General features: G+C 43.0%; 1 protein-coding gene across 8 annotated transcripts in view; it reads right to left on the bottom strand.

The window, feature by feature from the left end:
- The window catches only part of SATB1 (SATB homeobox 1), a 108,047-nt gene extending 85,004 nt beyond the window's left edge, over positions 1-23,043 (bottom strand). For 4 of the 8 annotated variants that reach the window (XM_038768173.1, XM_038768215.1, XM_038768222.1 and 1 more), the window contains exon 1: positions 675-1,112. The gene's annotated coding sequence lies outside the window, so the exon portion shown is untranslated. Of the gene's footprint in view, positions 1-674; positions 1,113-1,213; positions 1,645-16,551; positions 16,637-22,954 lie in introns of those variants that run through there. The other 4 variants (XM_038768199.1, XM_038768188.1, XM_038768207.1 and 1 more) reach the window with 4 other exon arrangements.
- Between the last annotated feature and the right edge of the window lie 1,562 nt (positions 23,044-24,605).

Here is a 24,605-nt window from a genome sequence, read left to right as displayed (position 1 = left end):
TAGGTCATTTTAAATTTGCCTAAGAATACCCACCCATAAGCATGCTTTAAACACTCAGACGTCTTATAAAAAGCTTTACATTACAAAGCAAAATTACAGGCACATAAAACACCTAATTTACTCATTTAAACTCTATGCCCAGGGCTAAAGTTCACTGAAACCTCAGTTTGGATGGGTGAGGAGGGACGATCAGCCTGGCCTGACCAGAATGACATCAGGAGGTGGTAACTATTATCTTTTTCGGATGCTAGAGTTGCTTCTGAGTTTCATATTTAAAGATCCGTCTCAGAGGCAAGCTCCCAATATCCCAAATCTTTCCAGGCACGATTTCAGGAGAGCCTTCTTCAGCAGGATACACTAAAACACGCAGCCCAGAATTTCTGAAGAAAAATCAGTCAACGGTCCCCCCTAAGAACATACCCTTTTTAGGGATATATATATATATTAAATTTTTTCCCTTCGGTCTCCTGGTGTGCCAATTCACCCCTGGATCATCCCCCCGCCAGTCCAACCCTATAATCACATTTAAGAGAGACTGTGCTCTTCTCCATTCCATATGGCCGTCCCAATCCAGGCCAAGCTTTCCCTGTGACCTTTTAAAGAGACAAAGAAGCAAAGTACTATCTAGAAACAGAAACCCAGCCGTTTTACGGAGTGAAATTCGCAAAACCAACCTGAAACTCACCACTTCAAAACTTGACAGCATAGAAATAACAAAAACAAAGATTTCCTTGGCCGCCCGAGTTCTTGGAGAGGAAGAAGTTCACGACTGATGTTTCCTAATGTCCTTTTTTTATTTAAAAAAAAAAAAAGAGGCAGCAGACCTGAAGGCGACTTCCCCTGAAATTGTATTATTTTCTCCCTCTCCCCCCCCCCCTCCCCCTAGGCGGGGGAAGGGCAGAACTAAACGGCGAGAAGCGGAGTGGCCATGAGCAAAATCACAATCAAAAATACATATATATATATAAGTAATGTATACAGGAAACGTCTCTTGGAGGGCAGGATTTTCCAGAGGGGAGGAGACAAAATAGAACAGGCAAGTGGAATGTTGGGGGGGGGGAGGAAAATCGTAAAAAAACCCAAACCGGTTTAATTTGAGGCTGGAGGGGGAGGATCTCTTTTCCTTAAAAGAAAAAAATATCACTGCGGACCAGGTTCTCTGGCTCTCCGGTGTGAAAAGCAGAAAGTCTCTACTTGTGGGGTTGTGACTTACGGTATTATCCTCCAATAACCCTGGAGATCCCAGCGCAGGGGGGGAGAGAGAGAGGGAAGGAAGGAGGAGGGAGGGAAGAAGGCCGCCCTCCCAATCCTCCCCCAGGCCGCTCCGACAATTTGACCCTAAACATTCACAGAAATCCCAAACTTTCTCCCCCGCAAACCCAACGCTTCGCCCACAGTTCTGCCGCCGGGAAGGGGGGGAAGAGGAGAGAGGAGGAGGAGGAGGAGGAAAAGGGAAGGGGGAGGGCGGAGATGGGAGGAGCCAGGGGGAGGGATGCCCGAAAATACAAGGGAAAAAAAAGCACTAAAATGCCACTTTTAATTTCGCCTCGCCGTCCGAAACCAGCCCAGAGGGCCTGTCCCTTCCCGGTGGGTGGGTGGTGGGGAGGTGGGAAAGGGGCAGGGACACAGGCTACACACACACACACACACATACACAAACAACACACAGAGGAAGAGAGTGGGAATCCCACCAGCCACCACCTCCACAACAACCCCTCCCCAAAAACACCAAGTACAGCAGCTCCACTTCCCCCCCAAAAATAAAAAGTAGAGCAGTTCCCTTGAAGTCCTTAGGAAACGACAAACACCACGGGCGACGTGGCTGGGAAAATCCAAAGTGTTCCAAAAAAAAATCCAAACTGTTCAAGCCCCTCCCCTAACAATAATAATAATAATGAGGTTGCCTGGAGTCCTGCGGGCTTTATTCGGGTTGCCTTGGCAGGACGGTCATTCGTTTTATTCGTTCAGTCGGCTGGATTGGGCGCTTTCTGAGTGCGGAACACTGGGCTGAGCGCTGGGGAAGGATGAACTGGGAATGGTTAGGCCGCTTTGGGAGGAGGGTGTGTGTGTGTGTGTGTGTGTGTGTGTGTCCCCGGCCGGAGCTGCCTCTGTTTCCCTGTCTTTTTTGTGTCCCCATTAAATTATGAGTTGACTCATCACTCCTCCTCTTCCTCCTGGCGCCGGTCCTCGCTCCGCTTTTCCCATCCCTCGGCCCGCGTTCCTTGCTCCCGCTCCCGCCGCCGCTGCATCTTTTTCCTCCTCCTCATTTTCACGGGAGACTAATTTTCCTATTTTGAACCGAAATCAGGAACTGCCGCCCGGCCCCCTTTCCCGGCGGCCCCGGATCATCCGACGCGTCCTGGGGAAAAGCCACCGAAGTGGAAGGGGAGGAAGACCGGGAGCGGGAGGAGGAAACAGGGAAAAGGCGGAATGGAGACAGGCGGGGTGGAGGGGAGGGCACGGAGTTAAAAAAAAAAAAACCAGAAGGACGAGAAACTAGGGAATGATAGGGAATGAGCGAAGCTCCCTTTTTTTTGGGGGGGGAGGATGGAGGGGGATGGGGACACGACGAGAGCGAAGATTTCCGGCCCAGGGCGCGCAGGAATTTGTAATCAGCTTGATTAGAGTGAGGCGGCTCTGCATTTATTGCACACAATACCCAGAATAACAGGGTAGCAGTGCAAGAGCCTCCACTTGCCTTGGAGAGACGCAGGGACTCAGGCTACGTTCAGCATCAATCGTATTTACTGAGCGCTTACTGTGGGCAGAGCACTGGACTAAGCGCTTGGGAAGTCCAAGTTGGCAACATACAGAGACGGTCTAAAAGGGGGAGACAGAGAACAAAACCAAACATCCTAATAAAATAAATAGAATGGATATGGACAAGTAAACTAAATAAATCAATAGAGTAATAAATATGTACAAGCATATGTGTTGCCAATTTGTACTTCCCAAGCGCTTAGTACAGTGCTCTGCACATAGTAAGCGCTCAATAAATACGATTGATGATGATGATATACGTAGGTACAGGGCTATATTCCCCTCCCCCTCCAAAAAAAAAAACAAGCTGAGGAGGGAGGGGGGCGCAAAAAGAACAAGATGAAGAGGGAGATTGGGAGGGTGTGAGGAGTTGGGCAGGAGGAACATAAAATATCGGGCAGAACGGGGTAAGGTGCAGGGGGTGGGAGAAACATCGAAAAAGCAAAAGGCATCCTAGCCGGAGTGGGCCTTCCCCCTCCAGGCTGATCCTTCGCCACCCTCCACTATCGATGCCACGTTGGAATCAATCAATCAATCAATCATTCGTATTTATTGAGTGCTTACTGTGTGCAGAGCACTGTACTAAGCACTTGGGAAGTCCATGGAGACAGTCCCTACCCAACAGTGGGCTCACAGTCTAAAAGCAAAACACAGGGCCACAGGGCAGGTCCTGCAGGTGACTGCCCACTGTTGGGTAGGGACTGTCTCTATATGTTGCCAACCTGGACTTCCCAAGCGCTTAGTACAGTGCTCTGCACACAGTAAGGGCTCAATAAATAAGATTGATTGATTGATTGACTGTGCCCGGGCTGTTGGCACACACGGAAACGACTGAGGAAAGAAAGGGCTGAGTGTGTTCGTCAGCGCCGGGAAATGAAAACACAAGGGCAAGCCACATACTCAGGACCCACTGAGGGTGAGGACAGAGGAGGAGGAGCAACTTTGGGCAGGCATACTCTCAGGGAAGGAGGGTCAGACCAAAAAAGTATCTGGATCACTTTGGAGGAGAAGTCATAATCTCTTGGGCCCCCACAATGGGAGCTGAATGTGTCTTTCAAACTAGATAGATGTAAGAGGAAAGACATCAGGAGCTGGTAACTTGAACTCAGAGCTTCTAACAATTCATGGGGGCCACTCGTGCCACATAAAGCCATTTCAGAAAGGTTTCATCTAATTACAAAAAACAGCTTCCAAAATAAAAAATGGTGTTCCCCAAACCTCACCTAAGCGGTTAGTAACTAAAGGGGAAAAAAAATACTTTAAAAAGTACACAGAAAAGACTTTATAAGTTTGGGACAAGTTATACATACGTGCAGTAGAAATACAATCATCAACCGGAATCTACTGCAATCATTAGAGAAACTGTACATTCGGGGAACAGTATAAAAATACCGGTAAGATATTAATACCGATATACAGAAAATGAGGACTATTGTGACACCCCCCCAAAATCTATCTTCTTAAAATGGTTATCCTATCTAGTCAAACCCAAGACAGTGAGAGATGATAAACTATTTATTGTAATATTTTCACAAAATAAAGAGCAATGAAAGGCAGATCAGTGGTAATAATGCCTTTTTTTTATCATCTTCTGCATTGGAAGGGAAAGAATAAGCCTACTCAGTAAAGGACTTAGTACACATAAAAGAACAGCAAGTTGGTACAAGAAGAGATGTAAAAGATGCAAAACGATTGAGGCTGGTAAGTCAAAGAATTATTAATACTGGGTATATGAATAATGTATTAAAAGCAGAAAATATACAGTTATGACAATGAGTATACTTTTCTGAAGCCAAGATATAGGGAAAAAACTTGAACAGACTGAACAGCTCACAAACTAGAAAGTCTTTGAAAAGAAAAAGATATCATACAAACTTCAGAAAACCTCAAAACAATCCTTGAGCAAAGGCAAGTGATACATAGGAAGGAATTAAAGGGCACCAAAATATATACATACGTACATACACATCCTATATGGAAAAACAGAGCACCCGACTAGTTGAAAAAAACGTAGGACGACAACCACTAAAAATGACAAACCAATAAAAAGTATATTTCAGAAGAAGAGTTGTAATATTGATAAATACAGAGAAAGCTGTTTGGCATAAAATATTTATTGCATATGGAAATACATAACCCATACATGCAAAAAAATTCAATGTTTACGGTTATAAGGTATTAGAGTTTTGCATGCGTAGTAATACAAAAGTGACATTAAGTATGGTTCATAGAGCTACTTCTTGCAGTTATTTAAAACCTATGGAAATGACATTTTCAATGGAAGAAAAAGATGTTTGAAATAAAAACGTATAAAAAAAGACAGCTGTTGTGCGAAGGATCAGGTCGTAACTGTTGACATATAGCTCAAGTAGGAACCAATTTTTTTTTTAAGAATGAACATTTCCAAACACAGAAAACAAACCAAGAACAGAGGAATTAAATATTGAAATCTAACTCCTTGTCATAGATGGAGACATTGCCTAGAGTATATTATTCTCACTTCATGAACTACTGGGCAAAGACTACTGGAGCTAAAGAAGGTAATGCTGAAAAATTCAAGCTGAAACAGCAAAAATAGTGCATCTGTTGCACTGATTCTCAGGTCATAAAGATACTGCAGGATATCAGGCAAAGACCAGTATTGTTGGAGAGGAGAACGAGTACAATATCAGACCTCTGGAATTAGGCAACTTATTATTTGATATAATTTAAACATACAGTACAAATAAAGGGAAGAAAATGAACTGCTCTAAAATCCATTCACTTATTCCAGTCATAGAAATTGTTAATGGCTAGTATAATGTAAACGTAAAAATAATCATCTCATTTTTCATTTGTATAGCACCTTTTCTTTCAAGGAACTCAAAGAGCTTTGACCGCATGGAACAAAATAATTTCCTCAAAAAGGCAAAACAAGGGGCTAGGAAAAGGGGATAAATTAGATAATAATGGAGGCCAAGGAGGTCTAATAAGGGCATTAATATAAACAGCTACCAAATTCAGAAAACCATATTACATTAATCAGATAATCGCATTATCTTTCCTTAAGCACATCCTTTATGCCTGAGATATACTGTTATAAGTAGTAACTGAACTGAAACTGCACAAACGCATTTATCTGCAGCAAGTTGTATACTGCACTGGTGAAGTTAACCAGTGGATGGTATCTCTGTTAGAGTATTCGTTATAACCTGTGAACACTCACCAACCTAAACCCTAGATCAAAATTAAGGAAAAATGATCATTAGAGACTATAATTTTCTTAAGTACCAGTTGTGGAACCGAAATTGCAGATCAACTGGTTTCAGGTATCTGTGTCTATGTTTCGTGGGGAAAAGAACAATGAATTCTTACAGTAATAGGTAATAGGTTCTAGTAATATAAAATTGGTAAATATTGCTGTCAACCAAAACCCAGAGTCATGAATACCGTATTAGAGTGTGCAGTCGTAACGGCAAACACAGTATGCTTATTGGGCAAGGAGAGAGTCAGAAGAGCTACTACACAAAGCAGCTTTTAAGGTGCAATATACATTTGCTGTTTTTCAGTATCAGTTGTAACACTAGATGTATACAATACTATAACAAAGAAACTAGAAATAAAGTAATGTTCTAGTAGGGAACATTCACTTCCAAGATACAGCGTAGAGAAAGCATTGGGCATTTGAACTGTTGATGCTGACCAACTGCATTAACCATGATATTGAAAAAATGCTGTCAACATCCATGTCTCACTCTCTTTGATCACGTTCTGATCTCTTTTCATTTAAATCCAGTAAGGTTCTTAAGTAAGCACAGTTTAGGTGGTAGGTTATATTCTTTTTGAAAGGTTAACTCTTTGGCCTGCTCCGTATAGGATAGATGTTTCCTAAGTAAATGTTCATTTTCTGACCTGTGCCAAATGCCTTTAGTGATAACACTGTGATGACCCAGGAAACTGTTTCAGCCCTAGACCACCTGACTGGCCTTCATGCCCGATCTGAGTACTCTGGCATCAGTGAGCCTGCTTGATGAATTGGATATACCTTGTTAAGCTTTCTCCATCTACCAGTCTTGTTTTCCCAACTCATTACCAGTCGGGGGTTAACCCCAAATCAATCGGTCGTATTTATTGAGCACTCACTGTGCGTAGAACACTGTTGTAAGCTCTGGGGTGAGTACACTACGATACAGTCGGTATCCCTGTCCACACAGAGCTCGCAGTCTAGCGAGGAGAGACACATTAAAATAAATTACAGATAGGGGAAATGGCAGAGTACAAGAACAGCTGGTAACTGGGCAAGGAGAGCAGCACAGAACTGGCTGCACCCTCAGGAAACAGCTGTGAATCTGATTCTTGGATCAACTGGGAGGCTGGGGGGAGTGGGGGAGGGCCTAAACACCCAGATGAAAGGAATTTGCCTGTGTGACCCCTACACAGTGGACACCAAGTGATCCATAAAACATATGACAAAATTTTCTCAATTAATCCCCTACTGACTGCATTAAAAGCGCGAGAGAACATTGTTTCTGCTGTTAACGAACAGGTGGCTTGGGATTTTCCTTTTGGGACATTCATTTTTAACCTTGTGTAGACTCAGTCTCTAGGAGTCGGTGGTCATATATGCATTTAGGGGAAAATTATTAATGTGGCATTTCATTATTATTATGGAATTTGCTCAGTGCTTATTATGTGTTAAGTGTGTTCTAAGCACTAGGGTAGATACAATTTAACCAGGTTAGACACAGTACCTGCCCTATGTGAGGCTTGCAGTCTAAGTAGGAGAGAGAATGGGAATTTAATTCCCATCTTACAGTTGAGGAAACAGACCCAGAGAAGTTAAGTGACTTGCCCCAGGTCACACAGCAGACAGTGGGACAAGCCAGAATTAGAACCCAGAACTTCTGATTCCCAGGCCCGTGCTCTTCCCCAACTAAGCCCTCTTTTCCTCTGCTTGCTCTCCCTTCTGTGACACCTATACACTTGGATCTGTGCCGTTTGGGCATTTGTTATTTGCTCCAGCCCCCAACCCCACAGCACGTATATGCATATCAGTAAAATATGTATTGTAAATTATTTATGGGAATGTCTGTCTGCCCCTCTAGAGTGTAAGCTTTAAATGGGCAGGAAATGTGTCTAATTCTGTTGTATTATGCTCTCCCAAGTGCTTAGTACAATGCTGTACACATAGTAAGTACTGAATAGATACCACTGATTGACTGATTTCCCCTAGGCCACTTACTGGAATTTGGTTGTGAATGTGTAATTCTATCTGTCTGTGATGTTAGAATTGATTTTCTCTTCATTTCTTGAATGGACCAAACAAAAATTAGCAAGAGCAGAGAAGAAATAGCTCTCTGGAGCGAAAAAACTCTGCCAACGCATGTTTGAAAGGAAATGCAATATCCTGTAAATATTTGCGCCCCTTTCTCACATCTTATCTGTGACCTATCACAAATTACATGTAGCCCAGGAACATGAACTACCTGACCAAGAGGTTCAAGCAGTTTGAATCTTGGGGCAACAGCTGAACTTAAAAAAAAAGTGTGTGTGTGTGTGTGTGTGTGTGTGCGCCCTTCATATTAAAAGACGACACCATTAATGGTGAAATTCGCTTTCGAATGTATGGGTGGTAAAAAAAAAAAAAGCCTATATGGGTCTCACGCTGCCAGACTCAAAAAGCCTGTCTCCTTTTGTGTTGTGCTGTTTTACATTTGCAGCATCTAGCAGTATCTTCTCTTTTTCCTCGTTTCTCATTCCTTAAAAAAAAAAAAGCTTAACTTTTGAGAATTATTTGTCCCAGTAAAGGTATGTCTTAGGACACATCCTACAAAGGTAGTATCATCAAAACTATGGCTGTTACCTCAAATTTGTAATGCCGGTGAAACAGTTTATGCAATTAGATTTTCTTATACTTTCTTACTTAGCTAGAAAATAGCACTACTAAGATTAGCTATGTACTGAATTTTATCATATGAAGTATATTTTCCATGGTACAGCTGTCGGAAGTGAGGGATAGAAATCCTCTACGTTTGTGGCTGAATGAAGTTCATTCATGGGTTAGCCAGTGGTCTCAATGCCCCTCCATGAGTATTAGATCTATGTACATGCTGCCTCAGTGCTGAATTTAGAATTTGAATTTCTGAGTTAGCCGACAGATGTACAAAATCACATGAAAGAAAGGAAGAAACTTACGGCTGACTATATCTGAAGAGCTTCTAACTAGCAATGCTTAGTCCTGAAAGTACATGGAATGCAGTGCAATGATGACAAGTTCTCCCAGTACATATCTTTCAATCTGAAATAATAATAATAATAATGGTATTTATTAAGCGCTTACTATGTGCAAAGCACTGTTCTTAGCGTTGGGGAGGTTACAAGGTGATCAGGTTGTCCCACGGGGGGCTCATAGTCTTAATCCCCATTTTACAGATGAGGTAACTGAGGCACAGAGAAGTTAAGTGACTTGCCCAAAGTCACACAGCTGACAACTGGCGGAGCTGGGATTTGAACCCATGACCTCTGACTCCAAAGCCCATGCTCTTACCACTGAGCCACACTGCTTCTCTAGCCACTCTGCTTCTCTAGCACATCACTGCCGATCTGGGTTAAAACCATAAACCGACACCCCACATTTAGGTATTTTTGAAGTCGTGCTATTAAATAGATCCTTAGGCAGAAAGGCTTTCTGAAAATGAGAGTCTCTCCAACCGTCACAAAAACCCCAGATTGGCAGTAACCGAAAGCCGGCATCGGCACTTTGAGAACATACAGAAAGGCAATCAGTATTTCAGAACTGTCTCTCCTGGAACAGAATCGGGAATTGGTCAGGCCACCTTTTTCTGGAGGAATCCCACCATCACCACTTTTAAAATTTGGTTTTTATAAGCCGCCCTTGGGATTCCCTTGGGTCGGTGGCTCCCCCTGTGGTATGAGTCTAAGCAAAAGAACTGCTGAAAAATCGAACAAAATGTTCTGCCACAAAGAGGCTTCAAAGCAAGCTTCCGGACACCTCTGACCTGGATAAAAACAAGGGAGAACTCAATGGCACCAGAGTGGGGTCTGACAGAACTGGCTAAGAGATTTCATCCAGCAGTATCTGTCTCCTCTCCCACCTGGAGTCCCGCAGCCACTGCTGGATCGTTCAGTGAAGAAACTGCCCGAGTGGTAAATTAGCTAGCAATCTCAGGAGATTAAATAAACCTGCCACTCAACCCTAGAGGGTAAGATTGAGATGGTTTTCCAGAGTTGTTCAGAAAAGCCTACCCTGCCACTCCCCTTAGTTCACTAACAGTCATCAGAGGACACATCTTGAAAGCTGCCAATCTAGAAAATGTCCTAAACTAAAAAGAATGAAGGATCTGCAGCATTTTAGTGGAGTATTTAAAATGTTTATAGGGTGATGTCTTGACATTCAAATTATCTTCAGATCCCTGCCCCATCGTCAACATTTTTTTTTTAAGTACAATAGGGTGAAAATTTTAAGGAACTATTTACACTACACAATAAATGAAGGGTGTTATTTTAGGGAGAGTACTAAAGGAGCACTGGTTACAGTGACAAAAGCACTACAGATATATGATTTAGAGTCAAAAATGTAAACTGCTAACCACAAAATTATAAATGGAAGTACAGTTTTTAAAATCCCTCTATTATTTACCAGAGCCAAAACTAAACTAGTTTCCTCTACTGCATTATCACATAGCTTAAAGTGATTTACTCTTTCGTCTCCCCCCTCCCCTTCACCCCAGCCCCAAGCAAACTGGTCAATGTATTTCTAGACTTTAGGCCAACACTTTTGAATAGGACCGATTTTTTTCACAGAAGCCTGCAGAGCAGTATGTTATTAATACATAACAGTCTTTCCCAGTACTATCGGCAAGTTGTTGGTTGACTGTCCCGGAAAGTAAGCAATAAGTTAATTAATTCCTTTTACAACTTTGAAGGTTTTTCTGTGGTGAATTTAATGGGGAAAAATAGCCTGAGGTGTAGCGTACCAGAATTTGACTATATAATTCTATGGGTGTCTGTCAACAACAGCAACTAATTCTTATTGAATACTCATTAGAGTCATGTTTATGTTTTTCCATCTGAGTGGGCATCTAGACCATGATTAGTTAATGCCCTAATATTGGGCAGTAATTAAATGCCACTAAAATATCTGCTTACTGAAATAGAATTCAAAACATAGAAATCAAAGTATTACAGAATGACCTATTTTTTTTCTTCTAATCTTTCGTTATTTTCTAACCACCCTAAAATTTACTGAAAGAATAACTACAAAGAAAGTACTGGGTCAATAAACAAAAATGTATCACAAAAACGTTCATTTTTTTTCTACCAATACATTCCTTCCTAATTTCTTGCTAACAACCAGAGCCCAGTCTTTGTTGGATAATTAATTCTGGTAATGAATACTTGACCTAAAGATAATTAACACGGATGAGCAATTAGGGAGAAAGATCCCACCAAAAGTGAGTAATCTTAGGGTCCTCAGAATCCAGTAGTTCTCTCTTCAGTTTTCATATAGAGTAATAGAAAAACACAGATTATCCCTTCAAATTGCAAACAATATCTTTTCCAAAAAGAAGACAACTAAAGACTCAACCTAACAGCCCCAATTAGTTATGAAAAGTAGTAACAATAATAGCAATAGTAGTAGTAATAATGGTGTTTGTTAAGTACTTACTATGTGTCAAGCACTGTGCGAAGCGCTGGAATAGACAGAGAATAATCAGATCGGACACAGTCTCCGTCCCAAATGGGGTTTATAATCTAGAGTAAATTGGGGGGAAAGCAGACATTTAATCCCCATTTTACAGATAAAGAAATTGAGGCGCCTCCCAATGTCAAAGAGCATTTTAGCGTCACAGTTGGGATCAGAACCCCGGGTTTCCTGCCGATTATGTGCTCTTTCCAGTAGGCCACACTGTTTCTCACCTGGTCTTGAACTTCTTATCTGGTCTTGCCCATAAATAGTAGGCCTTATATCTGTGAGAAAAACAACTGAATACCAGTTCTGCATGTAGAGGTTCGACATTCAATTTATGTGCAGAATGAGACAGAATTAAATGTTCTTTATTGCTTCATAAGGCAATCTGAAGTATTTTCCATTTCTGTAAGATTCCCTGGGTAAGACTTATGGTGTGCAACACTGTATTTCCAAACAAGTAATAGTTACACTCCAACTTTTTACACTTAAAACAGTTTTCTTGAGGAAAAATGCACGCACAAGTCATAAAATCTGGACGTTTATTGACCTCTCCTGGTTATTTAGCTAAAATCTTCTGCAGATTCAAGACTGGGTGATAATAGGCGGAACCAAAAAGGCAACCATATTCATGCAATTTAGAAGGACTAAAGAAATAATTTAAAACAGTTTCAGAATGGATATAATCAAGAGGGAAAATCATAGACAGTGCAGCTAGTGATTTATGGTGCAGGTGGTTCTACTGGAAAATTTGCAGTAAATATACCTAGCCCCAGGGATAAATGTATATGTAACTTTTGACTTCAAAACACTAAAAACTAGTACTTTATTTTTGTTTATTCAGTGAAGACTACTTTCCCTTTTTTATCGTCTTTATATGAATACAATTTAGAGGGAAATATGCAATGCATTGCCATTCCTTTTGAATGATAGCAACTTGTTTTTGTTACAAGAATAGGTTGTTTTAGGATGGACAGTATCTCATATTATTTAATCCATCCCTTCTTAGTACAGAAATCATTCAAGCAAAACTGTGTGCTTGAATTTAGGAGATAAGGCTGCAGATCATCCTTGGAGTTAACATGACCAAAAACTTCCAAGAGCTCTTTTGTTCTACCATGCCCCAGGAGTCCTATTCATTTATAATTTGCATCAATACTACATTGAACTAAATATACACTACAATTAGCCTCATTTTAGCATTTGAACCAAAAATCTTCTTTCTTCCACAAATTACTATACGTGTGTCAGTAAATAGAGAAATATCCCCGAGAGTAGAGGTACAGACACAGATATATAATTTAAGTATCAAGTTGACCCACAGAGTAGGATTTGAGTGACCTCAGGATTAGGCAGCAACGTTAAGAAATTATGAACAGTAAGTTAAAAAGATGAAAAACAATGGATCTTATTCTAAATGGAAAAAGCAAGAAAGGCCGGTATGCTACATTAGATGTGTTTATCTGTACATAAGAGACAGGTGTCACACAAACAAAAAAAATCCACTAAGCCAAAGAGAAACTTTAACTCACCAGATTCCATCTGTTACATCTGAATTCATGCATAATTGATTATCCATGACTGGTAAGTTCTTTTCTCACTAGCCTAACACAGTTTTCTAAATATTATGTATTAAATCACTACCAGAGTAGAGCTGCGTTTCAGAAACACTAAGGAACCGAATCAGAATATTTTTAATGAAAAATTACATGTCAGTTAATAATAATACAGCTGACCTATGTTTAAAAGAGAGAAATTTTAATCATGTGCATATTAAATATTAATAACCTATTCTGTTATTGTTATAATAAGGTTAAGTAGGCTTCTCTTCAGGCTTAAGGAAGGGGAAAATGTAGGAATATATAACAGTGAAAAAGGAGAAACTGAGAGATGAGCGGTAGACATAAGGAAAATGTGTCAACAATAAACAAGAGGAAATGAGAAAGAAGGAAAAGATGAAGGTGGAAACTAATCTCTCTGTGTTATGATGACTGCCAGAGTACTGGCAAAGAGGCAGCATCCTTTTATTTCAATTTTAATCATTTCTGAATTTTAATATCCAGCTCCTTTTGTAATTCTCCTGGCATTCCCCATATGCATCCTTCTCAGCCAAAACACCAGTGTAAATTAAATGGCACACAACCACACTACTGATGTAACCTTCCCAAAAGAACCACCAGTGACCAAAAGCAAAAAAGGTATGTCTACAATATATCCCTCAGGATACCTACCCAACAAATGGACTTAACGTTTTAACACTTTCTTTAATTTGGGTGCTGGAGGGTGGAGAAGGGGAAGGACGGCAGTTCAGCAGTCTAAAGATAGAGAACCATTAAAAAAAAAAAATAAAGCAAGCCAGTAGTAATACAATAATCAGTGACCATCAGGGCCTGGAAAAATGAGTTTGCTCTCACTGGCACTAAGGAGCATCACATGATTATTTAATTACAGCTCTAATTTTTGTCTCGTGGATGGCAACATATCAACAATTAATAGGGCAAATAGAGGAGACTGCATTTTTAAAGAGACAGAACCAATGTGAAATACGGCTAGAAAACTAGCAGGTCACGTAACCAAATGTTTCTCAGGGATTATTTTTCTTTTGGTTGCATAAGTAGCCCTGCTGAATTATCCAGCAATTGTGAAAAATGTAAAAAGATCCCGGGCAACTTTAGTAGAAAATATATAGAACTTTTTTTTTTAAGAACAGTCAGTGCTGAATGAACAACTATTATTCTCATGTTAACAATATTCAAGATATGGTATATAAATCACTTTGGAATGAATGACAGATAATCCCAAAGCAATATGATAACTGCCTAGGCAAAAGGAAAAATACATTCTTGGAAGATGGAGCAGCACATGTTTGAAATTTTCAATCAGAATCACTTGCAGTGTTAATATGCCCTCTCTCTCTCTATATATATATATATATACACACACACACACACATAGCCAGGGGATCACTGTAGTTAGGAGTAAAAGATTTTTTCCACCTTAGTGACTATTTAGCTAGCAAAGTGAAATGCTAGCACTTTCATTCAATCATATTTATTGAGCGCTTACTGTGTGCAGAACACTGTACTAAGTGCTTGGGAAGTACAAATTGGCATTTGGTAACTAAAGACTAGTAGACAGCCAATCTGGATCATCCTAATTAAAAATAAACTATTGGTCAAAAAGCACTTTTTTTCTGGATTTGTCCAGTGAGAGGTCTTACCCATCTTGAATTTACTAGACATTCCTCAACATTCCAATGTGCTTGGTGTTGTGGCCATGAGTCACTTAATGTAGTTATGCCTCAGTTTACTCATTTATAAAAATTAGATAACTCCTATGCCTTATCAGCTGCCCAAGGATGTTGAAAAGGTTATTGAGAATGCCTACAAAGCTCTTGGAACTCTTTTTGGCAAAAAAAAAAAAAAAATTCATGCTGCCAGGTCTATCCAGCCTTAATTATCAGGGGAGTTTAGGAAACATGGCTCTTTTCTCCCCACTTCAATTATTTAGATTTCTGCATATTTCTGGGAAGTGAAGACAAAAAAATTACAATTTTTGGTGCTCACAATAAAAACATTTTACAACTAGTGTCACGAAGATCTCTTCAGGTGTATTAAACATACTTCTGTGAAGAAATGGGACGGTGCTAAAAATAATCCTGAATGAAAGTCATTGGACTAAACAATTACAAAATGTTGCAACTTTATGGGAAATCTGGTTTTGTTACCTAAAGTACTCTGAAAACAAGAAAAAAAGTAGGTGTCAAAATATGATGCTGGAAAGCTAAACAAAGAAAGTTAGAGGGCAACAATTTCTAAGATCATTGGCAAAAATTCACCATACTGACAGTTAACAACCCAAAATGAATTTGCGCTCTCCCAGAAAACTTTTCAAATTGGGTGATTCTGGTTAAACATCTTTGATAATTTGGGGCTAAAAATCTGACTCTACATTCTTAAAAAGAAAGAGAAAAGGTCTGGCAAGCAGGAGCTTGTATGCAGGAGTATACATCTTTTTTTTTTAACACGATTGTTAATACACAGTTAACATGTCTCAGAAAAGACTGTAATTAAATGTCTAATGCACTAATAACACTAATAAGCTGACAGTATTATTATATCACAATAACTCCATACAAACTAAAACTACCATTTTTAAACTTTTGAGATAATGTTTTTAATTGTTCTTAGCACCACCTAAGAAGGGAGCCCACCTAAGAATAAAAAATCTCATTGTCAAAATAACATTCGATGAACCCAATACTTTGGGGGGAAAATATTATAAGCATTAATAATATTATATATGTTTCTGTATTTTAATTTGCTTAAATTTGGCTCTATTTTTTCATCTTTACTTCTTGTGGAGATTTTGGATGTGAACTCCTGAAGGTGGCTTCATTTAGGAATTATACTCTTGGATGATAGTGTTTGAAAAAGAAGCTACAAGTTTGCTACATTTTCAGATCTCACAATCATGAACGGTTTCATTTGTCTGATACCTAGGAACAGGAAGACGAAGTATTCAACATCAAACTGCGAATTATGGATAGGAGCAAAACAAGATTATCTTCATTTCAAAGCACTCTATAGGTCCTGTCTTAATAATTTCTTAATAGCAATGAATAATGATAAATGAATGACACACACAGCATTTTCTTTCCAAGTCCTTATATTCTAAACAGTAAAGCACCATACTCTCATTTATACGCTATTAATGCGCAAGCAACAAATGGCTGAATAATAAGGTTGTAAGAGACTTCCAGAAGTCATATAGTTCATTTTTTTTACATCTACATTGGACTTAAGGGAGTCTTTCTATCCAGATGATAGCCTATCCTATTCCTAAAGATCTCCAAGAAAGGAATTCCAGCCATCTAAAGTAGCATCAGTTGCTGTGCCTCCGATCTATATCAGCAGGAAGAAAATACAAGGCAGAAAATTCTGTTCAATTTTGGCCCCAAATTACACGAGGCTGGAAAAATACAATCCCCTAAAAGGTACGCTCAAAATTCTGTCTCTCAGTTACAAAGGGTGGCTGCTCTGCCTTTCCATTCTAGTTCTCTACATATGGAGCTGTTCAGAAGATTTTCTTTTGGCACTTACCCCAAAATTGTAGCGACCACTCTAAGAATCTAGCACGCTGCTGAGCTCATGAGAGTGCTTAATAAATTTTCTCTGGTGATGGTGTCACTTGCTAGCAAGACCTCAGCATCTCCCAAATGAGGTGGTATGAGTTGCTTCTCAAGCAGCTGGACCATAACTGCAGTTCGGAGGGTGCGTCACACATACGGTCATGGTTGTGGGGAGGATACACCCACTTCACCCAGTTTGTCTCCCTTTACTTCCTGAACACCTGGGGGCCGTGTACTACAGGTGGAGTGTCATTCCGTAGATCTTTTAATAGTGGCACAAACAGGTGTGCTGCCTGACATCTGCTTTCTGGGCAGGTAGCTTAGCCAAAATTTTGTGACTTGCACCCCGAGGCAGTATTATCGCAAAAAGGTCTTCAATGTGATTAGGTCAGCTTTGCAGAATCTTGCAATGCCCATTCTGAAAGTGGTTACTTTAATTATTAGTTCAAGATGCTCCTGCAATTAGCTGGAACCGAAGCTAACTCCTGATTCTTGACTCCCCCAATACATCCTAACCACCCCAAAAAACTCGAAGAGAGACTAGAGAAATGAATTCAGGGCTTCTGCGTTACCCTTTTGCTCCTTCATCAGGAAATATATTACTGGACAGACTATGCTGAGTTTTAGGGAAGACCATTCATACAGTTGAATAAGATTTATTATGAATCTTAAGTCATCTCAAAAACCACTAAGATGGTGTAGAAGGGATCAAAATAGACCAATAGGCATTCGAAATCTTGTTCTACCACATCTCACCACGACTAGAAACTGTGCCTATGTACAATGGGGGACATGTATATACGTATATTTTTGTTTGTATATTTTACACGTTATCATACACATGTAATTTGTCTCTATTCTGCAATGAAATTTATGTTTCTAAAATCAATAGCAAAAGGTACGGTTGGCATAAATTCAAAAGCTACAATATAAGCAAGTGTGAATATGTTCATTACATTCTACGAAAGCATCAAATTCATAGATATATATGTGTGTATATATATAATGTATACATATATATATACACACATATATATCTATATGTTTACCATGGAAGATGGCACTTCGAAATGATGGGCAAATTACCATATTGGACATTTTTCTTTGGTATGGTAAAAGCAAATGACGTTGCGTAACTGATTGGATTTATATGCCATATTAAGACCATGTTCTATTCCGATTCCAATGGGAGATGTGATTACAGATTGACAGCAGTATGTGGACCATGAGTTGTAAGAGACACTTATAGAATATTGCTAACCATTAACTGCCTAATGAATGTCTCTGAAATTAAAGCCGTAAACTTTATTAAAAGATTCTGATATTGGTGACTTTAAAAAGCAGAAGTCTCAGGGGTCAAAGTTTAAAGACAAGTTGCTTACGGTCTTCCACTAATATTTTATTCTAAATAACTTATGAATCTTTATTTTCGGGTTAACAGCCTGACAGGAAGATATTCTGGCTCAAATATAAATAAACAGCGTGATGGGATTATGAATTTTCAGCAAATCAATATATAAATTACTTACCCAAAAAGAGACTTCATATATTAGGAATCATGTAACAATTTGTAGCAAATACACGCTCAGAGCAGGTTAACTAATTCACTTAAGGTTACTGGAGAATGCCGCTGAGGTGGCGTACTCTTTCTTTTTTTTACCTTTCTAACGCCGTTCAGGTAAGCAAAATAAAAATGGTTCCCTTAAAACGAGTTTCTACATGCTTAAAAAAAGGAAGATGCAATTGCTAGTTCTTCAAAGTTTTCTCAGTGTGAAATGATAAGAGAACTTTTCCCCCCCAACTACGACGTCAGTTACCTTGGATAACAGCACAGGTAGATATTAAAATGGAGACAGCCGTTATTTAGTGGCGACAGGAATATAAATACATGCAATAACCTATAAACTGGTATTTACTTCAGGAAAGTAAGTAATATTTTCCTCCTGATTGCTGAGTTGTCAGTTTAATGCAGCGTAAATAAACAGTAGGTACATGATAGCTCTAGGTAGAAAGTGTTCATTCATTTCACAGGGGGAGCAGATTACTGTAGCCTGATGCCCCATAATGGTAAAACATAACTTTCATTTTTACCCGAAAAATACAGGCTCCCATGTAAAGTCATTTGCATCTAATCTGTTACTTCTCCAATTTCTATCAAAAATGTATCTGCAGAATTTACCCTGAGTGTACAGTTATGAAGTGCTAAATTTTAATCCCAATTAAAAAAATAAAATAACTGCTGGCCTGCAGTTTCATTACAATAATTACAAACGAAGGTAATCATCCCAATCTATCAAAGGAAGTAAAAGTGACATATGGAATTGTCTATTTGTGAGTTATCTGATGTACATAGAATTCATATTCATGGGCTGAAAATCTACTGCTCGGTTCACTGTGCTTTTATCCTCTTCTATGCAGCACATATAGAGAGTTCCTAAAAAATATTCATACTAAAAATAAAATACTATGCTTAAAACTAAGAGAAAAGTTTCAAGATGTATAAATGTCATTGCTCTAGAGAAAAGGGGTCGTGGTGTTTGAGTAACAAGTAAAAAACACCTCTTTAGCATTTCAGACAAAGATGAATAGCCAAAATGTGTGCCTAAAAACTGGCCACGATCATTTTTTTTTTTCCATTTTAAACACACCACGTAGCCTAAGCACATTTGGACGAGGTGCCTAGTTGTTCCAACCACTATTATTCATTTTTATATGCAAGTGATGAGCCAGATATTTAGCAAACTTTCTGATTTATAGAAACCCAATTTCTTAAGGAAAAAGTCTAAAAGGCTTGCGGTTCGTTCTGCTGGCATTTTCATTTACAAGACGAACCTGAACAAAAATGTAGTAATCAATTATTCCATTATTAACGAAAAATAATTTAATGAAACAAAGATTTTAATCACAGTTTGGGGTACTGAGGTTACATCAATCAATGCCTTAAACATTCGTATGTTACAGGTTCTGGCAATCCCAAATATGAATTCAATACAAGTTGTAGTTAGCCAAAACAACCTCCAGGAAAGGATAGGCTTTTCTACGGTTTGAAAGGACAAACCCGTCTAAGTCCCATTAGACTTTACACGGCAGATGAAGACTACTACGGGGGTTTGAAAATACTACAGTGTGTTTGGCTTAATAGTGTTTATACGCTAAAGATTTCTACAATAATGAGGAACAGGTGCTTGCTGGCTGACCTCTTGGGCCTGCGCTGGAAACCTGTCATACCAAATGTTAATTCTGAATCTCCTTCAGGTACCGGGTTCCGCTAATAAAATGTATTCAGTTTCACCCACTAACTCAGCATATTATGTCAGTAGTGCATCTCAGGTGACATTGCTGGCTACACATTTCTTGCGCAAAATAAGCCAATCCACAGATTGAACTCTTTTTTGATAACGTTGATTATATGGAAGGAAGTTACACTAACTTATTTTGGTAATTGCTTTACTCATGTAGAATACCAATTTTTTCTTAATAAAAGGCAAGTTTATCTAAACAGTTGAACAAAAGGCATTCCTTTTGAATACTCTGCCCCAGTAAACTCATTTTGCTTACAAAGAACTATTATTTATTACATATTTGAACTTGTGGGAAAACTAAAAGGAATGCAATGATTCCGGAACTAACTGTATAGGTTTCTGAAGGTTCCTCTGTTTCTTTTCTTTCTTTCTCACTCTTACATTTGGAGGAAAATAAAACCTTCAGTCATATGTTTCTTTTCAATTCATTACCTGTGTTCATGATTGTCAGGAACACAAATCTTAACAGTGATTTTATTTCCGACGCATAAACAGGTTACATCTGTCTATCCGTAGTCAAACATAACTATGCTTCCTTTTTCGTAGTTAACGTTTATTATCGATTACATGTGACTACACAAGTATGTGTTTAAAATAGTGGTCCCATTAGAATAATGTCAGGTAATGTTTCAAACTGAAATGGAAAAGAACTGTATATTGGGTCTTTTTAAAATGTGTCACCATTAAAAAAGAGCATGCATGGGATGCATATTCTGCCCACAGTAATGGCATTACATGATATGCCTACTGGTAGAGGTTTATTTAGTGACGTGCCTAACCAAGTTAAGGTATTTATATCTAGCAATTCTTCTGCTAAACTCTCGAGGAGACGGTGAGGATACGACCGGTTCAACTAACTAAAGTTGCAATTACACACTTATAACCATTTTTGGACCGTGGTGAGAAAAATCGAATGTATTAAACGTACTTTCCAACAGATGCTTAGGTTGTTAATATTTAAGATGCCTATCCACGCTACTCCTGTCTGCACATTTATCCAAAACGTAAGCTTGAATGCTAATGTTTACCAGCAGACTGGGGCAGCCAGTCTGTGAAGGTGGCACTACGAAAATAATAAGCAGGGGAAATAAAGGACTGCCCCTCGGATCACATCGCGGGTAACACCGCAGGATCAGGGGCTGCTATAAGATCACACACACACACCCCTTCAACTTGGCACTCTTGAATCTAAAATGAGGATTCTCTGCCTAATGAAATGCCACTCGGCCTTGCTTCTAGAAGGCATTTTGGACGGGTCTGAGTTTATAAAGGGTGGTGATTGAATGTTTCCATCCAGTTTTTCATGGGGATGGAGGGGGTGACTAGCGGTCTTCCACGCACCCATACCTTGCGGGGGGCTGCTAGGGCTCGGCCTGAAAGGTTTTGGTGCCCCGTGCCCAGGCCGGGCCCATCCATCGACCCTGCCACCCGTCTCGTCTCCGAGGGCCCCAACGCACGCTTTCTCTTGGGCACGGCGGGCATCCCTCTTTTCCCCCCCTCCCTCCTATCTCCCTCTAGACGATTTTTTTTGTTTTTTCCTATTGAACCTAAGAGCCAGACTTGGTCCACCCTGGATACTCATTCTGGACGCCGCCAAAACTTAGCTGAAGGCGTCAAAGTTTCAGGCGGAGCCGGGCCGGGAATGAAATCCCTACTCTGGCCGACCCTGCTGCCCTTCCGCCTTTCGGTGGCACACGCGGGTCCAGGGGGCAGAGCAGGACCGGGGGGTGGGCAGGGGGCAGAGCAGGACTGGGAAGGGGGCAAAGCAGGACTGGGGGGTGGGCAGGGGGAAGAGCAGGACCGGGGGTGGGCAGGGAGAAGGGGGCAGAGTAGGCCCCGGGGGCGGGCAGGGGGCAAAGTGAGGGGTGGGCAGAGTCAGCGGGTCCGGGCCCCGTGGGAGTGGGTGGGTGGGTGGTGTCCCCTCTCCCTCGTGCCCCATTCCCAGCCCTGCCAGTCCGCCCTGTGCCCCCTGACCCCGCTCCCGGGGGGCACCAGTCCCGCTCAGGCCTGGGACCCTGCGGTGCCCGGGCCACCACCGGCGGATCCCCCTCCCTCCTCCAGCTCACATGGAAATAACACAAGGTGGGGTAAGGGGGGGGGCGGTGCCCCTTCTCCGATTACCCCCCACCACCACCACCACCCCCCACACACCATGTAACAACCTCCCCCGTCTAGGTGGGCCCGGCTGCCAACTTGGCCAACTTGGCCCGGGCAGGCTGGGCCCGGCGGCTCCGGGGATGGAGAAGTTCGCACCAACTTCCCCGCCCGTTTTCCCCGGGAAGCAGGGCGAGGGTCCCGAAGGGAAAGGGTTGTTCGGGCCACGGGGGCTCGCCCACCCACCCACCCACCCCTCTTCCCAGACCTGCTCGTCGAGGATGCCGCCTCTTATTCTCTTTCCTCTCTTGGGTCGTTGTTGTTGCCCCGGGGCAGGTCGACGGGGTCAGCCCAAGGCCCGGGGGGGGCTGGGTCTAGCCCCCGGACAGGTGTGAGTGAAGGTGTGTTTGTGTATATATGTGTGTGTGTGGGAGGGGGGATGAAGGGCATCCTCGTCCTAGTCTGCCCTGACTCCCCCCCATCATCCAAGCCCACCCACTAGGGCAGGAGCAGAAGAGTGGGAGCTCTTTATGGGGTAGGGACTGTCTCTGTTTTCGATCTGTCCTTCCCGAGCGCTTAGGACGGTGCTCAGTACATAGTCGGCGCTCAATCAATACGAGTGAATGAATGAAAATCGAGCGGGGGACCCAACCCGAGGGGCGAGCCCGTTGTGGGCATAGGGACCGCTTCCATGGGTCGCCGATCTGTATTTCCCAGGCGCTTAGGACAGTGCCGTGCACACAGTAGGCGCTCAATAAATGCGACTGAGTGGATGAATGAGGGGGCACCGCGGTGTGCCCCCGGCTGTGCCCCCGGGAGGGGGTGTAGTTACGTGAGTAACTCAGCGCAGAGTAGCAGCTCAATAAATACGATTTAAAGAACGTGTGCAGGCGACCGTGTGCGGTGCGGGGAAGGAAGTTTAGGAGAGGAGAAAATGGGAGGGGAGGAGAAGGGGGGTAAAAAATAGATCCAACTCACTGAGACATGAGAGGTCGGCGGGGTCCCGGGCCACCAACGGCCCCCGCTCGGCTTCCCCGGCGCCGCGGCCGCCGCTCCCGCCGCGCCGCCGGCGGCTGCCGGAGCCGCGCGGAAGTTAATTGCAACTTGACTTCAAGTTGTCTCCTTCCCCATCAGAAGTGGGCGTTCAAAGGGGAGGGAAAAAAAAAAGAGAGACGAGAAGAGAGAGAGAGCGAGGGAGGGAGGGGAGGAGGAGGCGGGGGAGCTCCTACGGTCCGGGCTGCGGGGAGACCCCCCGGGGGACAGCGCGACCAGCCGGGACCGGGGCCGGGACCGGGACCCGCCGCCCGCCGCCGGGCAGCCTCCGGGAGGCCCGCACCGTGGGGGACCAGGAGGACGAGGGACGGGAGACGGAGCAGGAGAGGGAGTAGGAGGGGAGCGGGAGGGAGGAGAGGAGAGGGAGCAGGAGGAAGGAGAGGAGAGGGACTAGGAGGGGAGCAGGAGGAAGGAGAGGAGAGGGAGTGGGAGAAGGAGGAAGGAGGAGAGGAGAGGGAGTGGGAGAAGGAGGAAGGAGAGGAGAGGGAGTAGGAGAAGGAGCAGGAGGAAGGAGGAAGGAGAGGAGAGGGAGCAGGAGGAGGGCAGGAGGAAGGAGAGGAGAGGGAGCAGGAGGAGGGCAAGAGGAAGGAGAGGGAGCAGGAGGAGGGAGTAGGAGGGGAGCAGCAGAGGGAGCAGGAGGAAGGAGAGGAGAGGGAGCAGCAGAGGGAGCAGGAGGGAGGAGAGGGAGTAGAAGGGGGAGCAGGAGGGTGGAGAGGGAGTAGAAGGGGGAGTAGGAGGGGGAGCAGGAGGAAGGAGAGGAGAGGGAGTAGGAGGGGGAGCAGGAGGAAGGAGAGGAGAGGGAGTAGGAGGGGGAGCAGGAGGAAGGAGAGGAGAGGGAGTAGGAGGGGGAGCAGGAGGAGGGAGAGGAGAGGGAGTAGGAGGGGGACCAGGAGGAAGGAGAGGAGAGGGAGTAGGAGGAAGGATAGGAGGGGGAACAGGAGGGAGGAGAAGGAGGGAGCGGGGCCGCCGCCACCCGTCTGCGTCCTCCTCCTCCTCCTCCTCCTCCGGCAGCGCGGCCGGGGAGCGCTCCGGCTTCCTTCCCCTTGCCCTCCTTGTCCCCCCAGCGGGGCCTCCCCCACTCCCACGGCCCCCGCCCTCCTTCGCCCTTCCCTGCTCGTCTCTCGCCGTCCCCCGGCGGCTGCCTGTTCGCCGCGGCGGCGGTGGCGGTGGCGGAGGAGCCGGGCCGGGCCGGGCCGGGCCGCGCTGGGGGCGGGGAGGGGAGGAGGACTGGGAGGACGGACAGGAGGAGGAGGAGGAGGAGGAGGAGGGCGGAAGGGAGGGGGAGTTTCGGCGCCGAGCCGAGAACGAAAGCCCGAAGGGGTTGGGAGACGGTGGGTCTGCGGGGCGGCCTGTCCGTCAGCCCGCCACGGGGGCCTTTCGGGGCTTCCTGCCTTCTCGGCTTGGCCCTGCGTTTGTTTGCTTTCTGTTTTTGTTTGGTTGGTTTTCCTTCCGACCGGAGGGAGCTGAGGTCTGACCGGGAGAGCGAGGTGTGTTTGTCTCTGTGTGTGTGTGTGTGTGTGTGTGTGGTGTGTGTCGGTGAGGGTGGTGCGCGGCCGAGGAGGAGGAGGAGGAAGTC

This window comes from Tachyglossus aculeatus, chromosome 2 (assembly GCF_015852505.1).
Source record: "Tachyglossus aculeatus isolate mTacAcu1 chromosome 2, mTacAcu1.pri, whole genome shotgun sequence".
NCBI classification, from domain to species: domain Eukaryota; kingdom Metazoa; phylum Chordata; class Mammalia; order Monotremata; family Tachyglossidae; genus Tachyglossus; species Tachyglossus aculeatus.
This window is presented reverse-complemented; position numbering and strand designations above follow the sequence as displayed.